General features: G+C 50.4%; 1 long non-coding RNA gene across 2 annotated transcripts; it reads right to left on the bottom strand.

The window, feature by feature from the left end:
* Window positions 1–12,809: 12,809 nt before the first annotated feature.
* Window positions 12,810–16,957, bottom strand: LOC120231150. Of its 2 annotated transcripts, none has more exons than XR_005528271.1 (3): window positions 16,415–16,957; window positions 16,188–16,286; window positions 12,810–12,840 (listed from the first exon to the last, which is right to left on the bottom strand). It is a non-coding gene; the product is annotated as an uncharacterized LOC120231150 (long non-coding RNA). The 2 variants fall into 2 exon arrangements; XR_005528272.1 differs by having other exon boundaries at window positions 16,188–16,442; window positions 16,769–16,957.
* Between the last annotated feature and the right edge of the window lie 8,510 nt (window positions 16,958–25,467).

The following is a 25,467-nucleotide window of genomic DNA, read 5'->3' as shown; positions in this document are numbered from 1 at the left end:
GCCTGTCCATGGCCTGAGGGGCCCCTCCTCAGCCTGGAGCCTATCCTACACCACAGGAATGGATACCTCGATTTCTTTGGTCTTGAATTCTGGGAGCTATCTGGAGTCCCTAGCTAGAGGCCGTTACTCATCTGTGCACATCTTCTGGGATGCAAGTGCCCAGTGAGGCTTGTTGAATGGAGTTCCTCCAACTTGTCCAGTGATTTTCTCTTTCACTGGGTCACATCCAGGAGGACACACACACTCATTCTAATGCCCACGCTGTTTCTTTGTGTGTCTTTCCCCTGGAACAGGCTGCCCGTAGGTTTTGCTATTGCTACAGTTGTTTTAGGGCCTTCTGCGAGTTCCTTTTCCCAGCAGGCAGCTACCAAGGTCCATCAGCTACTTACTGTGCGCCTATAACTGAATGCAATGCATAAATTTCAACGTATACAAATTTTACTTAGATACAACTTTTTAGGAACCATTTTATTCCGTAGAAATGGCTCATCGGAGTGAAAAAGAAGGGACTCCAAATATGCCATGGGTGAGGTGTGGGGGTCCGGAGGAGACTTCTACGTGGAAATTTAAATGAGTCTTCAGGGGCATCTGGGTGGCTCAGTGGGTTAAGCGTCCAACTTCGGCTCAGGTCATGATCTCACGGTTCATGAACTCGAGCCCTGCGTCGGGCTCTGTGCTGACAGCTCAGAGCCTGGAGCCTGCTTTGGATTCTGTGTCTCCCTCTCTCTCTCTGCCTCTCCCCTGCTCATGCTCTGTCTCTCTCTCAAAATTAATAAACATTTCAAACAATTTTTCAAAAAGATATTTTTAAAAAATGAGTCTTCAGTTTTGCAGGGACTACATGGGCTATGAAAGCACGCAGATACATTGCCTGCCCTGTACAACCTAGAACTGGTAGAAAGACAGAACGCTGTATTTTGTCACAGAGATCTTCCCCAGGCAAGCTGACCGCAGCCCACAGGAAGCCCCCAGTGGACATGATGTAGGCGTGGCCATCACATTCTGGTGTCTGATCTCAGGCAAGCCCTTGAGGCTGGTTCATACAAGCAACCTCCTGGGACTCGCAGATTAGCCGATGTCAACTAAAGACCCAAAGAGGGCTGTCTAGCCTCCCAGAATGTTTGGGTCAACTTGCCAGCACCCCGGGGGTGTCCACGTGGGAGGCAGATGCCAGAGAACAGCACAAGAGGGAGACTGAGCTGGCGTCAAGGTAGTATCTGTCATACCGCTCACTTCCTCTGGAGGGGCAGGCTGCTGTGGTCTGGGGACCTTGAGCTCATAGCCTGTCACCTGGTCAAGGCCAGAGACACACTCCCAGTGATGGCCTCTCTGACCCCTACTTTTCTATGATCCATGTTCCCTTCCACTGACACACTTTATTTCATCTGTTAATTACGTTGATTGGATTATGGCCAAGTCAGGAAAATGTGCTCCTCCTTCTCCTTTCCTTTTCTCCCTTTTGAGGTGATTCTATCTGTGCTGCTTTAACTAGCCTGACTTTTGGGCTCCAGGTTACAAAGAGGCCACCTGCCTGGTACAGATTCCGTTGTGCTACTCAGTGAAGCAGGCTGGACCAAGTGTCCAGGGAGAGCTATGGAAGAACAGAAGGGAGACGATCACCGAGATGCTCCAAAGAACACCCTAGAAGGGATGGGGTGGCCTGAAGGTTTAAAAAAAAGTTGGAATTTTAATAGGCAGGAAGAGGGAGGTGTGTTTAGGTGAGCAGAGACTTGGAAGAAAGCAAGCAAAAACTGTTGGTGGTGTTGCTAAGGGGAAAGTTATAAAGGAGAATCTGGGGAGATGCAGGTGGATAAGGGTGAAGCCCAAGGAGTTTGTTCTAAGGCAATAAGAAGCCATTGAAAGAGTGCCTGGGGGGCTCAGATCGTTGAGCGTCTGACTTCAGCTCAGGTCATGATCTCATGGTTCGCTAGTTTGAGCCCCAACTCGGGCTCTGTGCTGATAGCTAGCTCAGAGCCGGGAGCCTGCTTCAGATTCTGGGTCTCCCTCTCTCTCTGACCCTCCCCCACTCACACTCTCTCTCTCTCTCTCTCTCTGCCTCTCTCTCTCTCAAAAATAAATAAACATTAAAAAAAATTTTTAAAAAGCCATTGAAGGTTTTTGTGCAGGAGAGTGACACAATCAAAGTAGCACTTTAGGAAAACTAAGTCAGCAGCGGAAGAGAAAGAGCCTCAATCTTTAGACAGATTGAGCTGGAAGTAAAGGATTCCCAAAACAGAATTATAGAGTTTTCACAAGTACAAAGATCTTTGCCCTGAGGGAGGTTAGAATTTGTTACACATGGAAGCAAAAAATGGGTAATAGAGTAATCCTCAACTTCTGTGTCCAAAAATAGTCTTTGGCAGCAGAAAATTGTTTTGCAAGCCAGACCGTCATCTAAAGAAATGATTTTCCAAGTTCCTTTATTCCCTTGGCTTATCGACATGGGAGTTTGGAGGGTTCCCGTGAGGTTTGTGGGAGAGATCCAGTTCATCGCTGAAGCTTACCTAGAAGGTCGATGAGGGAAGATATGATGTAGGAGAGGGAAAGGAAAAGCCCACCGTTTCCCTGGCTTCATGAGTGGAGGAAAGAGAGGGAAGAGAGTGAGGAGAAGCTGCAGGAAGACACAGGACTCCCAACATCCACTGTCCAAGCTCCGATGTGGACAGGAAAAGAGAGCACTCAGTCAGTTCAAGGTGACATCAAGGGCAGATGGCCATATCCAAGGATGGCAGACTGCGGGAGGGCTGGGTGCAGGCAAGGCAGACGCTCAGGAATCTGCAGCCGAGTGCCCCGCTGAACCCAGACCAAGGAGGCAGAAGCCAGGTAACGAGTTCCCTCAGCCTCACACTTCAGCAAGCAAGAGGAGTTCAGGCGGACCCACCGCATCAGCCAGAGGACAGAGGCGAGAGGACGCCATCACTGGGCACCCCGAGCGTCCGCTGTTGCTGTAAAACAAAGTATGCTCTTCTCCATATTCCCCGTCACCACCTCAGAGCCAGAGAGGCAGAGGGAGAAGAGCCTTAGAGATCAAGCATCTTTATCCAAATGAAAGTTTCCTAATGGGGGCCACTTAAATGAACAGATCAGACCATGTTTAAACAGGATTAGACAGGAAATGAATTGTTACCATTAATCAATGAGTGGAGAGTGGAGGATAGAAGACCCTAGGAGGAAGGCCATGTTCATTACGGAAAAACTAAAAATTGCACTCGCTTTTCTCTGCACACTCAAGTGAGTGATAGTGAGTTACATTTTGCACTCCTCGAGTTACAGACTGAACAGAAGCGATGGTTGCTCTGGAGATGAATGCGTTCTTTGAGATAGAGACAGAGAGTCTACACGGAGCCAGTAGAAGACTGAGGACCACATCTTGGAAATGCCCTCAAGTTGTATCTAGCAAACCCCATAATCGTACAGAATTTGGTGATCTTGTGCATATATTTGTTTCTACTTAAGCCACGGTTACTTCAAACGTCTGCCTCTCCATCTTACACGAAGCGGGGGGGGGGGGGTCCTTGTGGCAAATTCCCAGCAGTGACTAGCACTTGGCGATAATCAGCTTTACCACCACGGGGGCTGTCTGTACCTGCTGTGGGCCTCCACTGTCAAAGAAACAAGTCAATAAGCTGGGGCGGGGGGGAGCGGTCAGCACTTTGGACCTGTATCATTTTGCGGTTTGAAGTATCTAGCAAAATGGCAGTATCCGCCTGTCTCCTAGTTGAAGTCAAGTCTGTCGGCTGGTGGGGTAAGAGGCAGGAAGCATTTCGAATCACAATCCCAGGAGAAGCAGGAGCGGGCAAATTGGAAACGAGCCCATCTCCAGCCCAGAGCACGGCTTTCTCCCCCGCTGCGGAGGACCATTCACACAAACGTGGTCAGGGGTAAGGGACTGGGCAAGGAAAGGCATGCTGTGCGAACCTGAAAGAATACGGAGAAAGGAGTCCTTTTGCAGCGGAGAAACATTGCACTGGGTTTAACAGTGAGCCACTTGCTAGTCTTGGGAATCAGCTTTTCTGAAAGGCAAGAGAGAGTCCGCTGTCCCTACTACCAGCCCCTCTGCCTGGCCTGTGTTCACTTGGCTCACACTGCAGCCTGATCATTTATTCTGAGTACAGCACAGGGATGCTATTCAAGTTTTGAGTACCATTAACATCAACCCCCAAAGACTTCTTATTCTGCCTTTAGATATGTATCTTAGAATCCTTGCTGTATTTTTTTAAAGTACTTTTTAAGTCTTATTTATTTATTTTTAGAGAAAGACAAGCATACAAGCAGGGGAGGGACAGAGAGTGAGGCAGAGAGAAGGAATCCCAAGCAGGCCCAGCACTGCCAGCACAGAGCCTAATAGGGGGCTTGAACCCACGAACCATGAGATCATGACTGAGCTGAAGCCAAGAGCCAGATGCTTAACTGACTGAGCCACCCAGGCACTCCTGTTTCTTAAGTTCCTTAAGGAAAGGAGAGTTTAGGGGCACCTGGGTGGCTCAGTCAGTTAAGCATCCGATTTCAGCTCAGGTCATAAGCTCACAGTTTGTGAGTTCAAGCCCTGCATCAGGCTCTGTGCTGACAGCTTAGAGCTTGGAGTCTGCTTAGGATTCTGTATTTCCTTCTCTCTGCCCTTCCCCTGCTCGTATTCTGTCTCTCTGTCTCAAAAATAAATAATCATTTGGGGCGCCTGGGTGGCTCAGTCGGTTAAGCATCCGACTTTGGCTCAGGTCATGATCTCACGAGTTTGTGGGTTTGAGCCCCGTGTCGGGCTCTGCTGACAGCTAGCTCAGAGCCTGGAACCCGTTTCAGATTCTGTGTCTCCCTCTCTCTCTGACCCTCCCCTGCTCACACTCTCTCTCGCTCTCTCGCTGTCTCTCTCAGAAATAAATAAAAAAACATTAAAAAAAATAATCATTTAAAAAATTGAAAGAGGGGCGCCTGGGTGGCTCAGTCAGTTGGGCATCCGACTTCGATTCAGGTCATGATCTCATGGTTCCTGGGTTCAAGTCTCTCGTCAGGCTCTGTGCTGATGGCTCAGAGCCTGGAGCCTGCTTCAGATTCTGTGTCTCCCTCTCTCTCTGCTCTTCCCACACTCATGCTATCTCTCTCTTAAATAAATAAACTTAAAAAAATTTTTAATTGAAAGAAGAAAAGAAAAAAATCTATATACATTTTAGCATTCTCCATTTTCATTAACATAGATCAAAGCATTTTTTCCCACGTTTTAATAAAGACTGTTGGTAATGGCTACAAACTGTTCCATCACGTGGCATACCGTCATTTCCATGATTTATGTTTTAGAGCAGAATCTATCCCTGTCTTATCTACCATCTGGCCACCATGACACCGAGCCGCAGTAGCTCCTCAGTAAATTATCTCGTCGGGAAGCCTTGGTCAATAATCAATAGTGTGACGATACCAACATTTATTAGCTTTTGTCAGCCTCCCACCTCGTCCCACTGCTGCTCCTGCTTATTGATCCTGGATCTGCTCCTTTGGTGTTTCCGACCACGGAGGCGGAGACTGGAGCGCAGACCCAGCTTTCTGCAGGGAACACAGATGGTGCCTGGGCCCCGCCCCCCAGAGGCCCACCCAGACGCTGGCTAACAGCACGCGCTGCAGAAGAGCAGGGCCCACCGAGAACCATGCGGGAGCCGAGGGCACCAGCTGCCCCAGGGCCGTGGACAGTTCGTTGGAGCAAGCTGTGCTGTCTTGTGTTCCGAGTGGCCATGCCAGGGTCCCAGGTCCATAGCATGGCCTTGGCCATGACTGTGGTCATTGCCCAGAGCTCCCCCCTCCGGATCAACAGGTGCACCTGGCTCAGCAGCCTCCTGGCAGGTCCAAACGCTTCCCCATATACTATTGGCAGGTCTCTTGTCTGCTTCTTTTAGCCTGAATCTGCTGCTGTTGTTTGCAACTAAGCACCCTGTCTGGTTCGATCCCCATTTTCTACTCCTATCAAACAAAACCTGTCCAAGAAAATATTGAAAATCTATTCCCACTGAGACCTAAAAATACCCCCTGTCATTCATCCACGGCTTTCCTATTGACAAGGCTCTTTTCTCATTGTGCGCTCTCATTTGATGTGTTAACTCAAAGTGTTCTAACATATTGTTTCGTTATATTCAACTTAAAGGAAAGAGAAACAAGGTGCATGGTGGTTCAGTGACGGCTCCAGGGTCACACGATGAATCGTCAGATCTTCTACCACCAAATTCCATGCTATTTTCACTACGGAGCTACCTTCTACCTTAACGTGCTCCGTTCCAGGTATTTTGCACAGGATGGGGGGAAATGAGAGATAATGAGTGGAAATAAGAAGGAGGAAGGCTTCTCAGAAAGGGAAACCGTATCAAACAGCGAGCGATCTGTGCCACCTAAGGGAAAAGAGGTCTTGTGTGCACGCACACACACGCACGCACACACACACTTGCCCCAGGGTCCTCCCCCTCTGCTTTTCCATTACAAGGTGCTAAACCTCTCACGAATCGCTTAACAGCCATCCAGCTGAGCAAAGCACACCTTTGATGAGCTTCTATTTTTGTGACACCAAGTGTTGCATCCACGCGGACTTTAAAGCACACACAGCCCAGCAGAAATGACGCACACGTCGGGGCTGTGGCAAGGTCAAGGGGAACTGAACGCTGCTGCTCTGAGAGCTGTGCACAAGGTGGGGGCACCCTGGCACGTCTCTTCCGGTTAAATGAAGAGCGTGTTCCCTGCAGGCAGAGAATATCTATCAGCTTTGGAAGAGCTTGGATATAAACGTGAGGGGAGTAGCTCCAAAATGGCTACAGGGAGAGATTAAAGGAAGGCCCTTGATCCCTGGGATTCTGAGGCACAAAGGCTAGTGAGCCCCCCTCCTGCACGCGCGTCTCCAGGCCCATGACCTGGGGCACTGGGGGGGAGGAGGGGCTGGCGAAGCATGATGACCCACACCGGGTGACTCTGTAGCCCACAGGCTGCAAAGGGAAGTCAACGCCACTCCACTCCGTTCTGCACTTTTGAGCCCTGCGGTGTGTCAGGCCACTCACCGGCCCTGGGGACACACGGGTGAGGAGGGCACCCTCTTTGGTGAGGTTCTTTGATGTTAAGTGACAGTAAAGCCCTCTGGCTGTGGAGCCACTCACAGCGTTGAAGGAAAAGTTGAAGAGCCAAGCTTCAGAGAGGAGGAAACCCCGGGGATGGGCTCTCACAACCAGGTTCCCACCATGTCCGTCTTTGTCACCCACTCACATCCAATGTCCCTGACATTGGATCCCTGACATTCTTTGGCCAGGGAGGGGCGAGGCCCTGAGATCGCAGAGGCTGTCCCAGAAGAGGGAATGGAGGCAGAAACCGCAAACAGCAAGGTCTGTCTTATACCCCATTACACGGTGCCTGCCTTCCAGGAGCTCCGGGGGGGGGGGGGGCTAGACCCACAGAGGAAAACTGCACGAGCGTGTGAGCAGTGAAAGCAAGGGCCCCCCGGGGCTGCTCAAAGGAAAGGCAGGGTGCTAGTGGCAGATGTGTTACACCCCAATAAAAATGTTCTGAAATGGGAGAAAGTGCTGAGCACCCTTTGGCTGCGTCTCTGGGTTCTGTCCGGGTGGGGGGAGGGAAAGGGCGGAGCACGGGGCCGTGGGGGGCTGTGCAGGGGTGGGTGCAAGAGGAGTGCGGGTGTGAGCCTTGCTTCGCACCACTCATCCCTGATGTAGAGGCTGTGATTACTGTTTAGCCAACTGATGGTGAACTGGGGTCAGGCCCGCGGTTCTCACTTCAAAGTCTGAGATAATCTGTAAATGGGTTTCTCCTTGGTTTCCTTTCCCAGCAGAAGTAGTTCACACACACACACAGAGTTCGTTTTTGCAAGAAAGATGGCTCAAAACTTGATCGTTGATTTTGCTTCATTTGAAAAGTTTCTAAACAATTTTTAGAACCGTGTAATGGATCACACCCCACCGAGGGGCTGCAGGCTGGGGGGCGAGGGCAGCTGTGTCTGTGGTTTGGATGGCAAGACTCATTGTGAAATAAAGGAGGAAAGTGGGCAGAGGAGAGAAGAGGGAAGAAAGTGAAGGGGAGAGAAAAGCAAGGAGGGACGCAGCTGACCTTCAACCGACACATCAGGTCAGGTCAGGTCAGTTCAGCTGGAGATGTGGCTACTGTGCCCCCCTGCCCCCACCCTGAGGCTGGGCTGTCTGTCCCTAGGCCCGTCTCCAAGCCCCCACTGTGCACCCACTTTCTGCTATTTGGAGGACTGACTCTTGATGGAAACCACGGCTGCTTTTTTTCAAAAGCTATTTATTTGTTTATTTATTTATTTATTTAGAGACAGAGAGACAGAAAGAGTGAGTGGGGGAGGGGCAGAGAACAGGGAGAGAGAGAATTCCAAGCAGGTTCCGCACTGTTAGCTCAGAGCTCGATGTGGGGCTTGAACTCACAAACCCGTGAGATCATGACCGGAGTCAAAACCAAGAGTCGGATGCTTAACCAACCGAGTCACCCAGGTGCCCCCAACCACAACTTCGCAGCCGAAACTTCCCAGAAACTGGGCCCTGGGGAGAGGGCAGTGCACAGAGATGACTAGGAGAGCATCAGGCTCTACACAGCACCTCAGACTTGGAGCTGGGGCCCAACGGCAGAATGTCTGGAAGTTGCTGGCCCAATGCATTTGGTGGCTGCCGTGGGGCCGGTAGTGGGACACACTTCGGAACTCACCCCCAGACTTCCACCCCTCATCGCAGGGCCAACGGAAAACAGCTACAAGAAGATGAGTGGAGTAAGGACCAGACACATGTTAATTAACAAAGCACTTTTGTATTCGTTCTTTGGTCAGTTCACTGGGACTTTTAGTTTACAATAAAAAATACAATAAGAAAAGTACGATAAAAAAAAAAAAGGTACAAACTGAGGCTCAGAGAGGCTTGCTCAGAGTCAATCATAGTATCCGACAAGTAGCATCATGCTCTAAGGGCCAAAGCCCAGGCTGTGTCTCACGTAATCCTCTCCCCAGCCAATGAGATGGATGGTATTATCCTTAATTTAGCAGAGAAGTAGTGAGCAGCCCAAGGTCCCGCAACTAGTGAGCACCGGGCTCAGGATTCACTACCAGCTCTGTGTCCACTTGATCTCTAAGGGAGGTTTCCTCCCGCACAGATAGAGCACCCTAATTAGATAACAGTACACGAAGAAGCTGTCTGAAGTCTGTTCTGTTCTGTTCTTGTGCTAACTCCTTAGGCTGTGGAACTCTGAAAAACAAAGCATTTAAACAGACACCCAATACAGGCAATGAAAACATCTCCCATTGTCTTTTCAATGACGTGCTCCTAGGAGGAAAGTTGATGTGCCAACAAAGATTGGCCCCAAGCACAGAATCTATATGAAAGAACAAATGCTTTAAAAAAAAAAAAAAAAAAAAGGGCTTTGTAAGCAGAATACAAAATGGTTTGCTCACGGTGATTACCACTGAGTATAAAAAGTGCACGCGTGCAGACAAGGGCTGGAAGGGAAATGCAAAAATTAAATCGGTTCTTTGGCAAAGGGATGGTTTGTTTTTCTTTCTTTAAAAAATACATTTAATGCTTTTCTCATAATTGCTCGGTGACAAAAAGACTTTGATATCATGCATAGAGATTCACTATGTGAAATACAAAAGATCTTCGCACAGTGCTGTAAACCCAAGGCGCAGCTGCCGGAGTCCCTGAGAGTATTGCTGCTAGGTTGACCACGCTTGACCTTGACCAGTCGTGGTAATGGTCACCATAGAGATAAACAGGAAGAGAGAGAGAGAGAGAGAGAGAGAGAGGGAGGAGGGAGCTGGCTTTCCATCCAGCAGTTTTGCTGATTGTTTGTTACTGTAACATTTGAATGCAGACTCTTCCCCATATATCCATTCTGGTAAGACCTCGTCTCCAGGTGAGAATCAGTTAAACTCTTTCTAGTTCACTGAGCACATATGTTCCGAGCACAGGGGATACGGATAATATAGGGTAGGGTCTCTGCCTAGTGAGAGCTCATACCCAGTTCACTTCCTGGTGGTTTTTGGAGACTGTGGAGGGTGAACCCGTGTGATCTTTGTATACCCCCTCCTCCCAGAGCCTGTCTATCCCTTGCCCCCAGAGAGGCGCTGTCTCGCTCTCTCTCTCTCTCTCTCTCTCTCCATCTCTTCCATTGTGTCTAACACCCAGACCATGCCAGGCACAAGGTAGACACTCAATATATTTTGAACAAACCTCACCCTTACCTCGCAGCTAATCTCACCCTTACCTCGCAGCCAACCCCCGCTGGCTGGATGCGTGACCTTGACAAATCTCCTGAACCCCATGTCCACCGTTCTCAATATGGCTAAGTTATGAGGCCATCAGGGGTAGGCCAGTGTCTTACTCATGTGCAGCCAGGCCTAGGACAGTGAACTGTTGTTTGAGGGGCACAACCAAGTCCTACTGACTTGACTCAACTTGACTCAGCCTTGGAGGGGTCGCATCTCCTCAGTGGGTTTCTATGAACCTGTCTCCCCACCTCAGCCCCTTACAGATTACACAGCAACTGCTCAAAGGGGCTGCACCATGAATCCAAATTGCCTCTGGATTGCCTCCCTTCCCCTGATCCTGTATTTGATCTCAGAACTTGCCTCCCTCCTGGATGAATCAGAGAGTGAAGAGAGGCCTGACTCAGGGGCCCAAGGGAAAGCCATCCTCCCAGGACATAATAGGTGGCAGCCGGCCATGAGGAAGCCTCTTTCAGAGGGAGACATTGATTATTTACTCTGGTCTCTCTCCCTGTCTCTTAGAAGACACACAGAAAATTTTAGAATTTTAGAAGCAAACTACTTCAAACTTCAGAAATATCAGAGCCCAGAATGCACCTCTTCATTCCTCTCCAAATCTCGCTGAGTAATTCTCCAGGTTTTTGTTTTGTTTTGCCACTAGATGCAGAGAACTATCAGGAAATGGGGTGTATATATTTTATTCATATCTGTGGACTCTATCACCAGCTTCTAGAGAATAAGGACTGTGTATTACTTGCTACATTTTTGGCATAGGGTCTTGAGCTGGCCACAGTCAGCACCATAATAGGTTCTTAGTGTTGGCTGAAGGTATTGAGCATCCACAATAAACTCTGTACTGTGCCGAGTGGAAGAGTACATGGAAGGGTGGGTGGATCAATGGACAGTTGGATGGATGGATGGATGGATGGGTGGATGGGTGGATGGGTGGATTGATGGATAAGTGGAAGGGTGGTGGGTGGACAGGTGTATGGATGGATGAATGGGTGGATGGATGATGAGTGGAAGGGTGAGTAGATGAATGGATGGATGGATGGATGGATGATTAGAAGGGTAGATGAATGAATGGTGGATAGATGGATGGATGGGTAGGTTGATAGATGGGTAGATGGACTGTAGGTAGACAGGTGCATGCATGGATAAATGGATGAATGCTGTATGGGTGGGTAAGTGGGTGGATGGATGGATGGAAGAGTAGATGGATAGATGAATGGATATGGGGTGGGTGGATGGATGGAGGGATGGATGCATGGATGGATAGATGGTGGATAGACAGGTGCATGGATGGATGCTATGTGGATGGGTGAGTGTATAGGTGAATGGATAGTAACGCACTTTGTCAGGAAACAGATACACAAATTAGGAAATTGGAGGAGGGTTTAATTAAGAGCTATTTCTGAAGTGGTGGGCAAGGGTTTTGGGAAATCAGCAAGACATGGATGCCGTTCCAGAACAAAGGTTAAAAGTGATTACCAGGGGGCGCCTTGGTGGCTTAGTCGGTTAAGCATCCAACTTTCGCTTAGATCATGATCTCACGGTTCGTGGGTTTGAGCCCTGCGTCAGGCTCTGTGCTGACTGCCAGCTCAGAGCCTGGACACTGTTTCAGAGTCTGCGACTCCCTCTCTCTCTGACCCTCCCCTGCTGACGCTGTCTCTCTCTCTCCTAGAAATAAATAAAAAAAACATTAAAAAAAAATAAAAAAAAAAAAGTGATTACCAGAACCCAGAAAGAGTAGCTGACAGTTGAGTAAGCTGTGGCTTCCAGTAGAAGAAAGCAGCGAAACCAGGGAGCAGGCAAGAGATCTTGACTTCAGCCCCCTGAGGTGTTGCAGGTTGAATTATATCCCCCAAAAGGATATATTGAAACCCTGACCCTCCCAGTACCCCAGTACCCAGTACCTCCCAGTGCCTTCTTTGGAAATAGAGTCATTGCAGATGTAAGTAATTAAAGTGAGGTTCTGCTGGAATAATAGGAAAGGCCCTTAATCTGGTAGGACTGGAGTCCCTTTAAGAAAGCAGAATGCCATGCAAAGACAAAGATGCACAGGGAAAGATGGCCGTGTCCTGACAGAGGCGGATTGAGACGATGCATCTACAAGCCAAGGACCAGCTAGTGGCAAAACAAACAAAAAAACAACCACCTGGAGAATGACTCAGCAGCAGAGGGCAGACCATTTTAGGGATGAGCAGGTTTAAGTGTGGAAGGAGTAGCTATCTCAGGTCACCCAGGCAGGAGGTGCCAGAGCTACAGCTAGAAGATTGTATCGGCACAGTCTACACCCCACTGTTCCCCCAGCATGGGGCCCCGGGGCCCAGGGAAGATGGGGGGCCCAGGGAAGGTGTGGGAGGATGGAATGTTCTCTCTGTGGCATGCCACAGTCACACCAGGTATGAGGTGAGTTCCGGTGCCAAGAGCCTGCCCCTTGCAACACCTGCCTGGCCTGCTAGGTGTCTGGTGTCCCCATGAGGGTAATGGGCTAGGAGGGGGCATCTCACAAAGGCCTCGCCAGTGCTGTGTCAGCCTCCAGCCCGAGCCTCGAGGGAGGAGGGAAATAGCTCTGTCCACAGTGTCTCCAGTCACCGATGGACCTGGCGGAGGAGGAAACCCAGTGAGTATTTCACTCTTACGGCACATCTCAAGTAGGACTAGCCACGTGTCAGGTGTTCAGCGGCCACGTGCGGTTAGTGGTCAACCTATCAGATGGTGCTGGTCTACACCTATTGCAAAACTAAAGGCTCGGGGAGCGCGTGGGTGGCTCAGTAGGTTAAATGTCCAATTCTTGATTTCGGCTCAGGTCCTGATATCACAGCTTGTGAGTTTGAGCCCCACGTCAGGCTCTGTGCTGATAGCATGGAGCCTGCTTAGGATTCTCTCTCTCTCTCTCTCTCTCTCTTGCCTCCACTCAAAATGAATAAATAAACATTAAAAAAATGTTCAGAAAAGACGACAGGTCACCTTCTCAAAGTTACACACAGGATATGCATTTTGTGTGTCTGACACCAAACCAGGGTGTCGGCCACCACCCCACACGGCCAGGATGCCAGAAGGTACATGTCCATGACCAGTTCCAAGCTTCCCACATCAGCCAGGCAGGGGAGTTCCCACTGCCTCCCAGTTCAGGAGACGGTCCTGAGATGGGGTGGGGGTGGGGAGGAGTGAACCAGGGGTAGAAGTTGCTGTCACAATCCTAGGCTGCAGGGAGGACTTGTATTATTTATCTTATTTTATTATTTATTTTGAGAGAGTGTGTGTGTGAGAAGGGGGGAGAAAGAGAGAAAGTGAGAGGGAGAAAGAGAGAGGGACGGAGAATCCCAAGCAGGCTCTACACTGTCAGTGCAGAGCCTGATGCAGAGCTTGATCTCACAAACTGTGAGATCATGACCTGAGCCGAAATCAAGAGTCTGACCCTTAACCCACTGAGCCCCCTAGGTGCCCTGGGAGTACTTGTACTAAAGCATCTAAGGAGAACTATGGAATGAAGAAGTCAGCCAGAGACCACTCACCCAGGCAATGCGTTCGCATGCCCTCTGCCCGAGCACCAGCCACTGTCTGTCCCTTACTCCTGTCTCTGCAAACCCCACCTGGGTGCAGGGCCCGGCACCTTCCGGAAGAGCCAGAAGTGCACAGCTTCTAATCTCCCGGTATTTCTTTCTTTGCAAACCAACAAGGCTGCTGCCAACAAACGATGCTGATGGGGTGGGTGGCATCTGAGGGTGACTTTGGGAAAGAGCCGGCCCCGCCTGAAAGCGCCCTCTCTGGTGGTGAAGTCAGTGGGAGAGTCAGGAGAGGGATCGACGCCCTGCAGGTAGATCCTGTGCAAACTGGCGTCACCGTTGAGCAACCGACATGCTGGCCTCCGAGGTGGGCTCTAGGGGCGTCTGGGAGGCGGCCTTGGCGCTTACGAGCATGTGGTTTGTCAAACTCAGAGTGCGTCTGTTCAACAAATCATGGCATTCATTGATTTTCCGAAATAGAACTACGCTATGACCCACCAATAGCCCTACTGGGAAGTATCCAAAGGACAAAGGAGTGCTGACACACAGGGGCACACGCACCCCAGTGTTTATAGCAGCGCTTTCAACAACAGCCAAATTATGGAAAGAGCCCAAATGTCCATCCACCGATGAATGGATCAAGAAGATGTGGTTTACATATACAATGGAATACTACTTGGCAATGAGAAAGAATGAAATCTGGCCATTTCAACGTGGATGGGACTGGAGGGTGTTACGCTAAGTGAATAAGTCAGGCAGAGAAGGACAGATACCATATGTTTTCACTCATACGTGGAACAGGAGAAACTTAACAGAAGGCCATGGGGGAGGGGAAGGGGAATAAAATAGTTTCAAACAGAGAGGGGAGCAAACCTTAAGAGACTCTTAAAAACAGAGAACAAATTGAGGGTTGATGGTGGGTAGAGGGGGAAATGGGTGAAGGGCACTGAGGGGAGCACTTGTTGGCATGAGCACTGGGTGTTGTATGTAAGTGATAAACCACGGGAATCTACCCCCAAAGCCAAGAGCATATGTTAGCCATGCTGTACACACCATATGTTAGCCAACTCGACAATAAATTGTATTTTAAATAAATAAATAAATAAATAAATAAATAAACAAATTAAGTAAGTAGGTAAGTAAGTAAAAAAATGAACTTCAGATGAGAGTCTGGATTTCTTTGCCCTGAATATCATTTCATGGCCCATTTCCGTTCCTAAACAGCTAAGAAGCAGTTTAGCTCCAAGGGCCTTGCTTTGCACACCAAGCACAAGGCCCTGGGACCCCACGCCGGGAAATTTGGAGATCTGGATACCAGGCTCGGTTCTGCCACGAAGCAATTGGGAGCTCTCAGTTATCACATTAACTAGTTGGAGCTCAGTTTCCTCACCTGTAAAATGGGTCTAGACTGTGTGGTGTCTCAGATGTCCCCAGCAGTTAGCGACAGAGGTAACTGAGGACTGATGAGAAGGTCAGAAAACAAACAGGTTGCATACAGAAAGAGCTCAATAAATGGTAGCGAACTGAATGAACGCAGTGTGTAACTGACAGATCTCTCTGCAAATACGAACCCTGTTTACAGCCTGTCCGGCTCTCACCCCCGCCTCGGTCTTCGGCCTTATTCCTCATCTCCCTGCCCTGTTCCTGAAGCTTCCAACATTGCCATCTGCGCGCGCTTTCCCAAGCACTCTTCATTTTCCACGTATGACTCTGACTTTGCGTATGCTGTTCCCCCTCGCCTAGAATTTTCTTCTACCCTGCACTGACTGCCTGACTGTATGCTTTCTCTAAAACCCCAGTGAGATGTCATTTCCTCCAGGAAGTCCCCCCTCACCTCCCCTTCCTCCACGTTAGGCGGGGGTTTCCTTTCCCAGACGGCTTTCAGCTCCTCCTCTTTCCTGGGGCTACTGTGGCATCTGGGGCATGTGCCCTCCTAGGCGTCTGCTGCGGTGCCGTAACAGGGCTTATCCTGTGCCCGTAGATGTGGGCGCCTCTCAAGGACAGGGGCTCCCTGTTCCCCTCTGTGGCCCCAGCCTGGGACAACGCTCAGGAAAGTGGGTGCAGTTCAAAGACCCTCTGGCACCTATTTCCCTGAAGAGGCCTGGGGATGTGCCGGGCACCCTTGTTCCTTACCTTCTGAGGCAGGTCCCCTGAAGGATCTGTGCTTTCCTGTGTCCAGGAGACTCCGGTCCCCAGATACGCCCCTGGGGCGGGAGCCTGGTATTTAGTTGTGTTCTCCCCGCCCCCAAACACTGCCGAGGCTGTGGGGCGGGTGGGGCCGGGCGAGGCCGGGCCGGGAGCCCTCCAGCTGCCAGGAAGCACGGAGACTACCCTCCAGCCTTTGGCTGTGCCCACTGCGTCTCTTCTTCCTCCGGCTTCCGCCATCTGTAAGGGGAGCACGGTGCCCAGGGCACTGGGGGACCTGGGGTGTAGACACTTACCTTCCATCCACCCCCTTTCCTTGTCCCTGTAGCTCTCTTCCTCCTTGAAGCCAACATTTGTGCACCAACTGCCACACGGTCCAGTCACGCAGCTAGGTGCTTGGGACCCAGAGACAGACATTATCGGCCCAGGCAGGGGTGTGGGCGGAGGGAGCCTGGGTGCGGGGGGACGGCCAGCGGGAAGCAGTGGGAAGCAAGGACCAGGAGTGGGGGGCCTGGGGCCACACCTAGAGGCCTGGAGGTGTCCCGCGTGTCCTGCGTGGGAAGGAGAGCCATCAGCGGGGTCGCAAGCAGGGAGTGGCGTCACCCTCTCGTCCCTCGGGTCTCTCTCTCGGATCGTTTCTGCCACAAGCTGTCAGCTCTCTGCAGGCAGTGCCGTTGCTTCTCATGGACACTGCTCCAGCCAGCGTGTGAGTCCTGAACCTCCCTCTACCGTTACCCCCACCCCCTGCAGCAGGTGACTCCCTCTCCTGAAGGGGTCATCCGCGTGGCTCCATCAGCATGGGCTCCAAGCCCTCGGCCTAGGGGTGATAGCTAAAATAGTTAACCCCCCAACATGGCTGCCAAGTTGGAACCCTCACCCCACTTCCAAGGCTGCGGCAGGCACTGCCTCTTTTGTTGCTGGAAAAGGGCGTGGAGGGTCTATAGGGTCCCAGGAAGGAGCCAGAGCAACAGAGTGGCCTTTGTGAGGCTCGGAAGCAGCCCCTGCTTACTCAAGGGAACGGGTGTTTTAATAACGGACGCCATCATCCTGGGGAGCACACAAGGCTGGCGTTAGCCCCCCAGTGACCTGTTTGTGACCTCACAGTTCCAAGGAATAGAACCATGCTCGTTAGGGGCGCTTGGCTGGCTCAGTCAGTAGAGCATGCGACTCTCCATCTCGGGGTTGTAAGTTTGAGCCCCAGGTTGTGTACAGAGATTACTTAAAAATAAAACCTTAAAAGAAGAAGAAGAAGAAGAAACAACCCATTAAAGCTCCTTCCAGAAACAGACAGGGCAGGCCCTCCTCTGAGGGAAGCAGAGTTCAAGTTAGACTCGACAAAGACAGAACCAGAAGGAACTTTCGTTTGTCGGAAATAGTCTTCCTTGCTAACCCATAGAGCAGTTCTTTGTTCTCAAAATTTTGGCTCATGTTGAAACTCCACTTAAAAGACCTCCTGGAGAGTCATGATTTTCCTGCCTGAGCTTTTTAAAAAAAATACGTATTTGTTTCCTTAGTGTCTTTTTTTAAATTAATTTATTTTTAAAGAATCTCTACACACAAGGTGGGGTTCGAACTCATAACCCGAGATCAAAGCTGCCTGCTCTTTCAAACTGAGCCAGCCAGGCGCCCCTGGACTTTTCCCTAAAAGCTGTCAGAGGACTAGAATCTTTCACCAGGAAACACATACACACACTTGCTGTCATCAGATAACCAGGGAAATGATCACGGAGCAAAGGGCGTGTGTGAAAGAGACAGACGCGTCATATCTCTGGTGAAGTGGTGTGCCTTTACTGCGTGTGGAAGGAGGGCACCAGTGACACATCCCTGCTTCTCCTCAGGCAGCCTGAATCAAGGAATCAGATGTGTCCAGGATTAAGTCGAAGAAGTTTCTTCTGAGTTTAATTGTCTAGAAATGAATCATTTTTGCTATAAAAGATTGCTGACATTAATATTCATTGAGTGCCTACTATGTGCAGGGAGAGAGACAAACACAGCCCGTACTCTCAAGCTGGGGAAATACCAAGGTGAACAATAAATCACTTTTCAAAGACACTGAAAGATGTCCAGGCATGAAAAGTAAATGACATGGAGCGATATAGAACCTAGAGCCATACACTCAAAGTGCCTTCAGAATCTAGGATGTTTGACTCCAATGATCAATTGTTTGAAAGAAATTTCAGCTTTTTCCATCAACAAATATTTGATTCTCTAATCTATCCATCAGTTAGGTACCTGCCCAGCCCTGTGGATTTTGCCTGCGAAGCACGTATTTAAAACTATCCACCATGGGGGCGCCTGGGCAGCTCAGTTGGTTGAGCATCCCACTTCGGCTCAGGTCATTCACAGTTCACGAGTTCGAGCCCCGCGTCGGGCTCCGTGCTGACAGCTCAGAGCCTGGAGCCTGCTTCGGATTCTGTGTCTCCCCCTCTCTCTGCCCTTCCCCGCTCATTCTCTCTCTCAAAAAGAAACATTAAAACATTTTTTTAAACAAACAAATAAAAAAAGAAAACTATCCACCATGAGGAAGCAGAATGCACGCATTCTCCCTTGGGCGGACAGAGCCTGGTCCTGCGGGAACGGAGGAGGCTGGCGCCACTTCCTGTTTGGGTGAATTTCCGAGATGCCTCCAGCCCAGGTCCGACGCCCAGCACCTGCCAGCGTCTCCGCAAGCACCGGCCCACAGTGTGTTCCAGAAGCTGCCCTGCACCTATTCACGCACCATTGGCCCACTTGAGGTTGTCACGCAGGGAAAGCTCCATTACCTAAGTGTCCTGATGAAATCCTCTGCCCAGAACACGCCTTTAAAAAGGGCACCCAAAAGGGAGCTCCAAGCGGTAAGGAGGGCGGAGAGGCTGATGTGCAGGCTCGGAGGGAGAGGGTGCAGAAAGCTGCAGGGGGAGTCGGCTGTGGTGCGAGAGAGGGAGAAGAGCAGAGGGGCTCATCCTTCCTCTCCTGTGCTCCCAGCCCCCCAGGACATGCCGACATCATGGCGGAGGAAGGGAAACGTCTCTGCTGCTAAGGAAGAGACCGTGATTTGGGACCAGAGCAAGCTGGGGAAGAAACGAGAAGGGGGGAGAATGAGGCCGGCAAACCATCGTTTGCAACATTCTTTTCTGCAGGAAGCTAAGGCTGAGTCTTCCAGGAGGGTGGGAGACCCAGCAAGGAGAGGGTGACCTCTTTCTTCTTCAGAACGACGAGGAATGGACAACTTCATCTCCCTCCCAAGAAGGACTGCAAAGCTCGGGGTTTCAGGGCTGGAGGAGAATCCCTTCAAGATGTGGATGTCGAGCACTGTCATCATCATCCTCGTCACCACAACAGCAGTACCAGCACGAAGTGAGCCCCTTACTGTGGGTCACACACTCTTGTGCTTTGTATAAATCAGCTCTTCTAATCAACAGCCATCTTACTCAAGAAGATACAGAAATGCAGAGAGGTTAAGTGACTTTCCCAGGCCACACAGCTGATGAATGGGCAGGACTGGGCTGGAATTATTGTTCTGAATTGCCATTGCACATTTAATGACCATAAACTACTGCTGTAAATTATCTCTTTTATAAAACCGATCAAAGCATGCAATGATGGGGCGCCTGGGTGGCTCAGTCGGTTAATCGTCTGACTTTGGCTCTGGTCATGATCTCATGGTTCATGGGTCTGAGCTCTGCGTCAGGCTCTGTGCTGACGGTGGGGAGCCTGCTTGGGATCCTCTCTCTCTCCCTTTCTCTTTGCCCCTCCCCAATTCGTGCTTTCTCTCACTTTCAAAATAAGTAAATAAACTTTAATTTTAAAAAGTGCGCAATGATCAAATCTGTCCCCAAATTATCTTGTATATCCCACAGTAATGATGTGGGGATGGACTTTGCCATTGACATAGGCCATAATTTTGAAATATTTGTGAGTCAGTACAGAGGATTATTTAAAAATCAGTTTTATAGAATCATAAGTCTCCCTTCCTCACACAAGAAGACATGTGAGGGGTCAATGCAGAGAAAATAAAGTAGAAGAAGACACCTTGGAGTAATCTTGGATGGCCCTTGACTCCTACTACTCTCTCTCTCTTTCTCTCTCTCAATAAATAATGGGGGGGGGGGGGAAGGACCTGACTGATAGAGACAGTCAGTGAGTGGCAGTTGCCAGAGCTGGGTGGAAGGGGGGTGGGGTGTAGACTTGTTGTCTCATGGGCACGGAGTCCCAGCTTGGGAAGGTTCAACAGTTCTGGAGACGGATGGTGGGGGCTGGTACGCAATGATGTGAACACACTTAATGCCACCAAACTATACACTGAAAAGTGGTTAAACAGTTAATCTTATGTTACATATGTTTTACTGCAATAAAAAATAAATAAACATAGGGACATCAGGCTGGCTCACTTGGTAGAGATCTTGGGTTGTGAGTTCAAGCCCCACGTTGGGCATGGAGCTAAACAAACAAACAAATAAATAAATAAGAGTATCTGCCGATTGATAGTGGTCTCAGGATGCAACACCCATTCTTCAGAAAGACATGCTCCCCACATGGTCAAGCACATCTTAATCTCTAAGGCTCACTTATACTGAAGTCACCTCCTCTGGGAAGGCTTCACACCTCGACACACCTGGCACAGATATGACCTTTCTCTTAAAGGCACAGGCCCTGCCTTTGTGCCCGCAGTCTTCCCAAGGCCTAGCACACACTCAATACGTGTTTGTTAACTGTTTAATGAATAAGATTTTTGTCTCCATCCTGGGGGAGCTTTACAAGACATACATCAATGAAGTGATTCATTTCTTAAAAGTATGTTGCAATTTAGCGGTGGAATAGCATCTTCCACAAGAGAGAGAGAGCTTTGTGGATGTGGGAGGAACTCGGGTTTGAGTGGGGACAAGCTTTCCAGGTAGAGGTGTCAATACAGCACAGAAAGAGAGCGAGAGCGAGAGCGAGAGCGAGAGAGAGAGAGAGAGAGAGAGACGAGAGCCAGGCAAACGCTTTGCCCAGACTCCAACTTTTATGTGCCCACCTGGCTTTTGCTTCTCTCCATGCAGACCAGAAGCCCAAGTAGAACTGCAAGCGACATGGGCTCTTTGCAGGCTGCCCAGCATCAGAAATCCCTTCTGTTATTTGAGGAATTCCTCACTTTATGAGTTTTAATGGGAGGCAGAGCCCATTTGTGTCCCTGGAAGATACATATTCCTGATGCCTACTTCCCCAGCGTGTCTTACAGCGAGGTGGGGTGCGTGGCTCGGGCCTAGCCAGATACCTCACCCATTTGAATCTAACGAATGACCCGAAGAAGTGGGGATTGTGAAGAATCCCTTCTGGGGGCAGCAGCGAGGCTGCCTTGAATTTCAGTAAGGATGGGGCCAGTGCCAAGTCTCAGGTCCAGTGTCTTATGATCACGGAGCACGGAAGGGAAAGATGTCTGGGGTCAAGGGGCTGAAACAACAGTTTCTCTCTGAGCAGGGTCTGCGGGGTGATTTGAGCCGTGGCTCTGACTATATACCCTTCCCAGTGCCCGCCCATTTTAGAGGCCTGGTTTGCCAGGCTTCCTCACAATCAGTAAGGAGTACTACTCTCATATTTAAGTCCATTAGAGTCCATTTCTGTTACTTGCAGCTAAGGACTCTGACGTAATAATTAACCTTGTCCAAGCTGGGTCTCTGGGCTTCAGGAAGTGGAAGGGAAGCACGCATCGTCTGAGCACCCGCTGGCCAACATGGCAAACCGGGCTTTCCTCACTGAGGCTCTGAGGGCCCCGGAGGCCCTGTGATGATCGCGTGTGGCTCGGCCAGACCCTCGAGAGCGCAGGTGTTGCAAGATCCCTGTCTCCTCCTTGTCATCGTGTCCAGCCTGAGCATTAAGCAGCTGGCCTCCCGATCCCCAGGACTTCCGGGGGCTGCCTGTGTGGCCACCCCAACCTTCCACCCAAGCCCCAAGACTGCCTTTCTTCTGCCTGGTGCTGGTGAGCAAATTCTCATGTCACCAGCTTCCTGGAGGCTGTGGGTTTTATTATTTTTTTAAAAATCTCTCTTATTTGGTCTCATGTACTAAATCCATTGGCTCAAGAAACGACAAGTCGCTGCCTTTTCCCTTTTATTTCCGGAAGCTGTGGGGCGGCTGGAGCAGCCTGGCCGTTTGCACACACCGGGGCTGCCTTCTTCCGTCCAGCTGGCTGGTCTTTGCGTTTCAGAACCCAGAGCAGGGAGAAGGGCTGGGGACCGTTCATGCATCAGCACTGATTAGAGCAATCGCTTTCTCCAGGCACCTCGAGGCATAGTAATAGCGGAGCAGGGGCGGGGTGCCTGGGTGGCTCCGTGGGGTAAGCATCAGGCTGTTGATATCGGCTCAGGTCCTGAATTCATGGTTTGGTTCGTGAATTCAAGCCCCGCATGTGGCTCCAGCTCCAAGTTGCCTGTGCAGAGGCTGCTTGGGCTTCTGCATCTCCTCCTTTCTCCGCCCCTCCCCCCTCCAAATAAACTCTAGGAAAAAAAAAATAGCGGAGTGGGGGTGGCATCAGCGCCTTTCTTCCAGGGGCTGCTTTTGATGGAACAAGTTTTATGCGTTTTGTTTAGATGGATGTCGCCCCCAAATTTCTTACCCAGGCTTATCCCGGCTTTCAGGAAATCCAGAAGGGAAATTGTCCAAATAAATCAAGGAACATCATATTCAAAAGAATTCCTTCCTCTGCAAAAGGCTGCTTCCCTGGGTTCTCTTCATCCCCAGGCCTGGAGCAGTTGGGGGTTTGTTTGCAGAACGGGACAGGACTGAAGGGAAGGAGGGTTGGTGGGGGGGTGCTGCCTGGAGCTTCCAGCCCCTCCCAGCCAGAGTCCTGGGTGCCTCCAGCTGGGGGCTGGCCCCAGGCCAGCCTGAAGCCATCCTGAGCAAACAGCCTCCGCTGTCACTGTGCCCTTGCCCGTGACTCCTCCCTCTGTCCATCTTCTGCTCATTGGTTCATTTGTCCATTTCTTGGCACCCGATGTACCCACCAAACACTCTGCTAGGCACGGGGGCTACCCAGGCAAACCACAGAGACTTGATCCCTTCCTGGGGCCTCTGCCTATTGGGAAATCGGACCCAGGAGAAGTGATGTCATGTGCTTCATGCTCAGGGAGCTCACTCAGCTGGGAGTGGACAGGCACCCAAGGACAGCTTCGAGAGGAAGTACCATTTCTGCGGAGATCTGGGAAATGAGAAGTGAACCACCAGCTGAAGATTGAGGAAAGAGAGGACAGCGGGAGTACGGCTTAGAAGGGACCGTGGCCTGAGAAAAAGGGGGGAAAGCCAAGAGATAAAGACAAAAGCTACAACGAGATCACTGAGGGCTTTTGAGGCCCCTGAAGGATTCTGAGTTATTCTGTTTATCTGATGAACGGGTACATAGCACTGTTGAAAGCGCTTTATCAGTTTTAAATCATCAGATCCTCCTAATGACCCTTTGAAGAGGTATTATTGCTATCATTATCCCCATTTCACAAACGGAGAAACTGAGGCACGGAATAGTTAGGTAACCTGCCCAAGATCACATAGCTAGTGAGTCGTGGAGCCAGGATTCAAACCCAGGCCATCTGGCTTCTGAGTCCAACCGGAAGCTGCTGCTAAATGCTGCTGAAGGGTTTTAAGCAGGAAAGTAGTGCAAGGGTCAGACTTAACATTTTTTACAAGATCGTCCCCGAGAAGGGGCCAGAAGGTTAGTGTGACCAGTCGCCCCAGTGTGGCCTGCACTTGTCAAGCTGGTTGTGTGGCTCGGCTGGTTATGGCCGAAGGAAGTGAAAAGGTAGAAGAGATACCAAGCCCTCCGTGGGTAGTCTGCTTTCCAAGGTGCTGTCCAGAGCCATCTCTGGGGGTGGGGGAGGGGGAGCAGCCCTGTGCAAAGTGGACCTCTCGCACAAGAAGCGACTGTCGCCTTGCTGCCCCAGGCATCCACCGGGGCAGCAGAAAGCGGGGAGACACAGACCTTCCTCCTCTTGGTGGCTCTTCCCTTCTCCTATGGGGACCCCCTTTTCTTCAGGAGTTTTCTGACGCCTGACATCGTCTGCAGTCTCTCCAGCCCACACTCATGTCTGCCTTCTCTCGACTCCCATAGCACTTACTGTGAGAGCCACACAATCAGTTCCTGTGTGCATTGTTCTCTGACGGTTCTGTGTTCATTCAACCGCTCGACTGTCCTGAATTGTGTGTAGATGAGTCATCATTTGGGAGATGTTGAAGATGGGTTGCTTTATGTACCAAAACTTAAATACTTAAATACAGACACACATATACGTATAACTGACAACACTGACGAATGAGAACATCACAACCATTTTTGTGTGATGAGTAAGGCTCATTGCTATAGACGCAGGCCCTCTCTGAGATGCATTTGTCGTGCGCACTTGACTAAATGGCGCCAAGTTCTTGAGCTTTTTCCACTGCTTTTTGTACGTTTGTTGTCTCTGCCCCCACAACTGATTGCCTCGCATAGAGCAGCCCCTGGGGCAGCCCTTCCAAAGCCCCAGCCCTCCCTCTGCTCTAAATCCTCTGGCGAGAAGGCAGAGTGGATTCAGGGGGACTCCGGTGTAATTCCACTCCTGTCTTTGCTGAGCATGGAGCCCGATGGCGGGCTCAGCTTGATCCCACGACCCTGGCATCATGACCTGAGCTGAAATCAAGAGTTGGATGTTTAACTGACTGAGCAACCCAGGCGTTCCCTGCCCCCCACCCTTTTTTTTAGAGAGATAGAGAGCATGAGCAGGAGAGGGGCAGAGGGGGAGAGAGAGAATCCCTCAGAGCCTGATGCAGGGCTCGATCCCATGACCGACCGTGAGATCATGACCCGAGCTGAAATCAAGAGTTGGACACACAGCCAACTGAGCCACCCAGGCGTCCCTCTACTCTTGCACTCTAATCAGCCACCTCTAGACAGTCAGTTGAGCATGTGAGAACTGAAAAGAGGGGGAACCCTCCCTCTCCTCCCTGAGCTCTGGGTTTGGCATCCTACATCTGGGCTCCCTGCCAAGCTCCTCATAGGCACAGACTGTGTCTCAATCATTTTTGGAATCCCAGCCCCTAGGAGGGTGTCTGGCACACGGTAAACTCTTCAGTACTTTGTTGAATGATCTAGCAAGAAATCGATCCTGACTTGGGGGTGGGGAGTGCTCCTTCAAGGATAGCGTTGTGTGGGTCTGCATGCAGGAGGTTTAGGAAGATTTTCTGAGCACTCAGGGACCTTCCACACTAACTTCAAGGCTCTTCCTGTGTTCTTCATAGCAGATGCAATTCTGTGTTTGTGGCATTTGTGAGTCTACTACCGCTCTAGTGATTTCATATATGGCTGGGTGCATAGTAAGCATACAGTGCAAACAATGGCTATGATCAGAAATGCCCCCCTCGATGGCCTGGATTCACTTTCATAATTTTTTTTAACATTTATTTATTTTTTGAGAGACAGAGAGAGACTAAGCATGAGCGGGGGAGGGGCAGAGAGAGAGGGAGACAGAATCCAAAGCAGACTCCAGGCTCTGAGCTGTCAGCACAGAGCCCGATGCGAGGCTTGAACTCACGGACCCCGAGATCATGACCCTGAGCTGAAGTTGGATGCTTAACTGACTGAGCCACCTATGC

The sequence above is a fragment of the Hyaena hyaena genome, unplaced genomic scaffold (assembly GCF_003009895.1).
Source record: "Hyaena hyaena isolate Hyena2069 unplaced genomic scaffold, ASM300989v1 scaffold_53, whole genome shotgun sequence".
Classification (NCBI taxonomy): Eukaryota; Metazoa; Chordata; class Mammalia; order Carnivora; family Hyaenidae; genus Hyaena; species Hyaena hyaena.
Note: the sequence above shows the minus strand (reverse complement) of the source record. Positions and strands in the feature narration are given on the sequence as shown.